Consider the following 7,954-nt stretch of genomic DNA (forward strand, 5'->3'; position numbering starts at 1 on the left):
AATCAAATTGTGTTGTGCCTAAAGTTTTCCACCCTTAATAATTATGCAGCTTGAACAGGCGCTTGGATTTCTTCTAAGAATCATGCTTTTGAAATAGAATTTAATAACAGTTTAAAACTGAATTGCTGGGAGAGAGGGTAATTATAGATACACTGTGTGCTGATGACGTGTCCATATGGTAATCCTTGTCGGTCCTAGCTTTTGATCTCTTTTTAGATTTTAATCCTTCGTCTAAACACTGAATTTCTTTTTTTATCTGAAGCATCAGAGACATTTGCAACCTGAGCCCTTCCACCATTGGCATCGTCATACTCCCAAATGAATGTATTTTTTCTCCAACTTGTTCGAACTCTCTTTTAACTCTGTTATTGCTGAATGATTTAAGTTGCATTGCTAGTTGTATACAGGGCAGAATTATTGCCAGATTAAAACCTTGTATGCTGTAAATTAGAAAAACACCTGCCAAAGTGTGTAAGTGTGTTCACTTGAAGCTTTAATATTTCAAAAGTTGATTTATACAGTATGTATACCGCCTGCACTGCAGGTTTAATTATATTTTATTAAAACACATTCCACTACCTTAAAGGAAATACCCATGATTTTTTGATGAAATGTGCTTCAGGGTTAAGCATCTCCACTCCTTAGAAACAAAGAAACATACATTGTTAAAATCTCCCTCTTGGATTTATATTTTCTTTACTTTTTCTCCCATTTACTTTAATTTCAAAGTATGCGTAAAAGGACATATTAAAGGCTAATTTTTATCAAAACAGACTGGAACTTTGATATCATAAATTTATGCCAACTGGTCTACTGTTGCATTACCACTGAGAATGTTGTTCTTCCTGGGGGAAGATACCTGGGGGCGGATCTCAATGATTATGCCTATGTATGTTTTACTTCACTTTCACATTTCATTATTTGTAAAACTTAAATCTCAGTGGAAACATTAAAGGGGAATATAGGATATTTTAACCATTAATATACCTACAGCTACTTGTGAGGAAATAGTGGCGCAATGATAATTTTTGCAGAACATCTCTCTTTCCATGATTTTTCTTTTTCTTTATTTACAATTTCTATGAGTAGTATTATTCAGTCAAGACTTTTGCAAACGGATAAATCTGGACGTGTTCTGGGTTGGTCAGAGTTATTAATTTAACATGCAGAAATTAATACTATGAGTTATTTTTTGTTCTGGCAGGTGACACCACATTCAGAGAGCCCTCTAATATGTCACTTTATCAGTAATATAGTAATAATGTTTTAAAAAAGGGACAGTGTATACAAACTGTGTATTTTATGTGAAAATCTAATTGGGAATAGTTATATATTTTTCTCCTAACAATATTAAAAAGGAAAAGAAAAACTAGCCTGACAAGAAATGCACCTCTGATGCACTGCTGTGGTGAGACCATTTCATATATTTTTTATGTCTGACCCAATTGCCACCACTAACTGTACACAGCTGAGTGCAGTACACACATTTAGTTGCCTCATCTTCCTGGCTGATCTTCCTTTGGATGTCATGCTTAGGGCTTTCTGACCATTTTCCTGAAAATTGCCCTCCTCCCCGGGAGCTATTTTTTAAGCAGAGGTTGTTAGGCTTACTGCTGACTCAGTCCTCCTTTTCTTCTGGTCCTTTTCAGTTGTAACTTTTCTGGAGGTAAAAGCATCAAAAATAAACTTAAAAGTTTTTTTCTTTTTTTTTATAGTCAAACAGTGTTAGTTCCCTTGATAAAGCATGTCAACCTGATCTTGTGTCAATGTAATAGCTATGATAGCACTATGATAACACTGTTACACTGTGTTCATTTCTTCACTTATATGCAAAAAAACCAAAAAAGTCACAAAAGTCTTCTAAATTCTCCATTTCATGTCACGGGTCCCTCTTATTTTTACTTTGCTGTCTCTCAAAGTGATATCTGCAAATGAGTTACAGCAAACATAATTAAGCATGGAAGACCATGTGTTACTGTTTGTTTGCTTATGTATTTAAAATTAAAACTTATAAACATGTTTTCATGTCATTTCTCAACTCTAATTTGTGATATACTACCAGTAGCAGGTGCACAACCAAATGCGACATGGTTTTTTTTTTTTTTTTTTTTTTTTTTTTTAATATATGATTCATAGATGATCTCATTAAAGTTTCTTCATATTTAACTCATTAGCTGCCAGAGATTGTTTGCATATTTGTGGTTACTGTATATGGAAAGCTAATTTGGATGGACACATGTCAAATCGCCTCCAAAATGTGCCTCCTAGGTGCGCATCCAACCAAGTGTGTACCCCAAAAACACCCCAACACATGCATCCAGCCAGATCAGCCCATATATTCCTAAGTCCCACTAGGGCTGCTCGATTATGAATAAAATTAAATCACAATTATTTTGACTGAAATTGAGATCGTGATTATTTAACACAATTATGCAGTATTTTTAAACAATGCTGTGCGTCTCGTGTTCTTGACTCCGTGTCGCGTATTATAACCGTCTAACACACGGTTCCAAGTTGTTCAATCTGCTTTTACCGCTTATATAGGAACTATTTTACGTTGGCCTCGGTGTACGTTTTATGCCAAACAACCGCTGTCAGGCTACAGCGCATTTCTTTCATTCACCTGTTAAAAGACGGCTGAAATGAAACCAGCTGATTAACGCGTTGCTATGATAACGCCCCGTATCGGAGGGATATTACAGTGTTTATCTGGCCAAACTAGGTATATGAAAGTAATGGAGCCAGTTCTCACTGACAGTGGCATAAAGTATGTTGTTGTAAACTTCTACAACCTACTGCAATTATTTTACATTGCACCTGCAGCCAGAGCCGACTGAGACTGGCCGCCTATGAGTGCTTTAGGATGGGGAGAGGCTCCCACTGCTCGTTTGTTACAGTAACTGCAGAAATATATGTGCCTTCAAGTCAGTCGCCAAAACACCAGCAAAGTCTCTTATAACTCCAGTAAAAGTTGCTAGATTTGTCGCTAGTCGCTTTTAAAAACAAAAAAAAATTTGCGAGAAACTTGCCAAGTTGGCAGCAGTGGCTGAATGAAACCACAGGGGGAGGAGTTTACAGCACAGCACTTCAATGCCAGTAATGCTTGATTAGCAACTGAAGACAGCCGGAGAGGAAACTGCATAGAGAAAAATAATCGCACCCAATAATCGCAACTTTTTATTTTTATGATTGTTGAAAACCCAGATCATAATTGAGATTAAAATCCAATTAATCGCCTAGCCGTAGTACCAACAAATGAGCCAAAATGCTCTAAAATGCACAGTGCTCTCTGCCACAACAATGCCTGGCAGCCAATGAGTTAATGCATGGGCAACAACAACGTCCTAAACATGCAGACATTCTCATGCCATTATTCAGCTAAACCATCTCCTAGCTCTCCCATCAATCTAAAGTTAAGCCCAGACTGGTAGAGCCTCAGATTGAGCCCAGGACACTGACAGACAGGCAGTGTACTGTTTGTGTTCATGGATGCTCTCCACTTTCATAGTTTTGTTGCCCATCACAAATGAGTTGCTTCTGTTTTTCTTTTTAGCACACTGGGGACACATGGAATGGCTCATTAGCATGGTATCAGTGCCAGTGTCTTACAAGGCCACCATCTTTAAACCACCAATTTTCACTGAACTGAAAATTTTAATCTTTGTTTTATCAACACATTAGATCATAAACTTTTCATAATCAGTTTGAAATTTTAATGTTAATATGAACACATCTTCCAAACACTTTTCCATGTTCTAGTCAGCTTCTCTTCTTTGTTGGAGAGCCTCTGCTTTCTCCAGTGGGCCCATAGAGAGTTTTGGGCAGGAAGACCTTTACTTGTAGGCGGTTTGTGAGGCAACATTGAGAAGCCACATTCAGCATCTTTAATAAATGGATGCTTCTCCGACAAAAAGAAAACAAAACAAAAAAAAAACTATGTTACTGTAATGCACATGAACTGTTCCTGCAGAAACAAGTTACATAACATCAACAAAGGGTAGGCCTTAAGAATAGGTAGATTTAAAATAATATTTCATCCCTACCCACTCATTCTTTCCCAAGTTGGGGGAAATTGTTTCTCTGGCAGTTTTTCCTTCACTTTGTGTATTTTCATCCTAAACAAAACAAGGTAGGGTGTTATTTGAACATTGGGACTTGTTTTTATGTGGTTTTCAATGCAAATGTGTCTTCTGGCTGGCTTAAGAGGTGATAGCCATAAATCTTACAGCTCTTCATCTTCAAGCCCTATTGATATTTGAACATTACATTTTACTATTCAATTACCAGTCAATGCACTTTAACGTGTACCTCATATTCGAAAAGAAACATGTTATATAATTTAAATTTTGACTTGTGTAACGGATAAATGTTTTAATTTTTTTTTTTTTTTTAAATCAGCACTTGAAGACAAGTTTACCCATAGAATGCATTTGGCAAGATGCAATATATGGATAACTACCAGAAACGAGTGATGTTTGACATCAGACGTAGCAGGACACGGGTCATAATCCCACCTCATTCTTCAGTCTGCATCCAGGTGGCTACTAGATTATCCCCCACTTCACTGTGCTTTCTCTTGGAAGGCTGGCTGGCTCCTTATAAAGATCTCTACATATCCCCACTCGTTACTTAGATTGAGCAAAACCGTAAACAGAAGTACATTAATGTTTGGCATCCTCATGACACATGCACGTGTTTGGGTCAGCGACAGCGTGTATTTGTAAGTATATTGTTTATTCATGGAGATGGCAAAGAAACATAAAGAAGAAATTCACCAAAATGAAGACTGAAAAACATGAACAGTTCCTCACCGTGTGGCAGAAATTCCTCTAAGTATCAGTTTTGAACCTTGTAAAAATGTATGATCAAACACACATATATCTTGCTGTTGTTGTTCAGACTTCTACACCGTGTCTCTTTACAGGTTCTCCTGATGATTGTCTTCTGTGTTTTCACATGCAGCTCGTCGATTTTTTCCCCCCATTTCTCTGCATGTGTTGCTGCTTGGGGATATTGCAGAAAACCAAGCTGGGATATGTTGATCATCTTGGTTCAACACGTGTGATCTGGTTGCACAACAGCAAGTTAGATAAAATGATCATCATTTACCATGGAGATTAATAAAGCGTATACAAAGCTTATCTACAATGACACAGTTGTAACAAATCAGAAATTGTTTTAGTGTTAAAATTGAGTTGAAGTTGCAGTCAGGATAACTGTGTGATGAGACTGGGCTAATTTTCATATTAACTCATCTGTGCATAGCAAATAAGCTTTTGAAATGCATATGATATTTAAAAATTTGAATGACAAACAGGTTTATTTCCATGGTGACACTCAAAAAAAATAAATAAATAAAATAATAAACAGAAAATCATCGTGGGAAAAAAGAAACCCAGATAATCTGGGTTTCTGTCAGCTGCTGAAATGATTTACTTTAGTGAACTATTTCTCTGACTTGCTGTAAATTATGTCAATTTTCCACCATTTGTGAGCATTTGGAGAACACACACAAAAGACTCATATTGTGAATGAGAGTGGCTTTGAAAGGTACATCAAAAGAACAGACCTGAATTCCTAAAACAAAACAAATGAGATGCCTGATTTTAGGTTGCTTTGATGTGAGATTTCTTGATGTTCCCCATCTTTGTCTCATAATACAAAATTACTCCAAGAAGAGTGAGAAAGGAAATCATGTTATCTGGGATGACTTTTGTGAACTTGCAATATGATACTGAAACCTTTGTTCTGTGGTCATTTTTTGAAAATGTGGCTCCTACACATATGGCTTTATATTTTCTGCAGCATATACATAAACATTTTCTATTTAGTTGGAGTGTGCAACAAGATCAAAGGTCAATGACAGAATATTTGATATATCATTAAAAACACTGATTTCATTGGTATGGAATTACTTTACTAAGACCACGTACACATGAAGGTTGGCTTTTGTAAAATCCAATATCTTCCCCCTCAATGGCCAGTAAAAAAGAAAAAAAGAGTCTACACGTCCTCATTTTTCAAAAACAAATCCATTCACACCTATGAACATAACCGTGTTGTTAAGCACATTGATAACCATATCAAACCTTCCGGTTGGCACTCCTAACCCTATCCAAAAAAAACCTTTCCATTTCACAACATCACTTCCAAAAAATACAAAACATGACTCAAACGTGATCTGGTTAGGTGGCGGAGTACAACTGTCCCCAATCTCGTCCTTCACCTTTGGTTGTCTATGTGGAGCAATACCGACGGCAATGCAAGAACAACCACAAAGCGCCTGGACAATGGATGACACTAACACACTTCTGCAGAGGTCCATGCTGTTTAAAACAAAGGTCGCACATGTGACCTCATGGTAATTTTTGTCGCAAACTGTAACGTTTCAAAACCTAAAACCTTGGATGTATATATATATATACATATATATATATATATATATATATATATATATATATATATATATATATACATATATATATATATATATATATATATATATATATATATATATATATATATATATATATATGCCCACGTGCAGACATGCACATGGAGTATTTGCAAATCTTCACTTTGGTTGGAAGTTTTTTAAAGAATTGTTTTTGATTTAATAAATCTGCCTTTTTGTGTGGATGACAGCCCAGATTGGAGGAAAATATCTTTCTTTTGTGAGATACCCTGCTAAGTGTGGACAAGGCCTGAAATAAATTGTGATCCTATTTGATATATAGTATAGCAGTTTGTGAAGCCATAGCTGATGTTAAAAGGGCTTTATAAATAAACTGATTTGACTTTATTTGATTGTGATGGGCTCACATCTGTGTAGGGTGTACCCTGCCTCTCGCCCAATTATTGCAGGGATAGATTCCAGCTTCCCTGCAAATCTGAAATGGCCCAAGTGGTTAAGACAATGGATGGATGAATGATTTGATTTGATTTATGCTCATGGATTGAGTCATTTATATTTACTAACTGTAGGTCTACATACTTGGCAGGTGCCATATTGGTGCCGCCATTTCAATGTTTCTGAAAGAAACAACCTTTTCTGAGAACCATTTGAGCTTTAAAACTGGTGTACTGTCCTTAATTGATAGGTGCTAGAGCACTGTGTGGGACTGGGACATTAAAAGACAAAAAACACATTACACATAGTTCGCTGTAGTGCAGTTACTGCACAGGAAACCACTGGATCCACTCACAGAGAAGATCTTTGGCAACTGTCCAATCACAACTGAGGATGGGCAAAGAAATGACTTGAAATACCAAACAAACCACCAGATGTCAGTAATTCTTTAGAACGGTATTTTTAAAGTATATAAAACACTAATGACATTTAATTACTTTTTATTCTTTAGAAAAATATCTGTACAAATTTCCCACGTGACTGTTTAGAGGGATTTTACTTATTGAAGTCTTCACATTTAATTTTTAATTGAAAACTTACTAAAAAGTATTAAATTAAAGAATTACAATCGCATTTTTATGCACTACTCTAAATCAATAAATGAGTATAAACAATTGAAATGAAATTTGAATGTTTAATCAATCAAACAGACCTAATAGGATAGAAAATGATTGGTGGTGGAGATAATATAATTCAGTCATTATAAGCTCATGAAATGGTAATGGAGTGGGATAGTTTCCATCTTAAGATTCTCTCACTTCCAATAAGCCAGGGAAATGACCTTGATCACATAGTCAAGAAAATTATCTTCCCAAACCAATGGTGGGTTTTTTGACAAATGCGATCAGCTCAACATGCTTTATGACTATTTCCTCTTTCAAGTCCATCTTCCATTGCTAAAAAACAGCTTTTTATCATTCACACACTAAAACATGCTTGTGGTTTTGAAGGTTTTCTGGCACTGAAAGCTTTGGAATTTGCCATATTCATGCTTACAATGAAGTTACTTTTCTGATGAAGTGTGGACAGTCTTTGTTCAGAGGG

The sequence above is a fragment of the Telmatherina bonti genome (genome assembly GCF_933228915.1).
Source record: "Telmatherina bonti genome assembly, chromosome: 12".
Classification (NCBI taxonomy): domain Eukaryota; kingdom Metazoa; phylum Chordata; class Actinopteri; order Atheriniformes; family Telmatherinidae; genus Telmatherina; species Telmatherina bonti.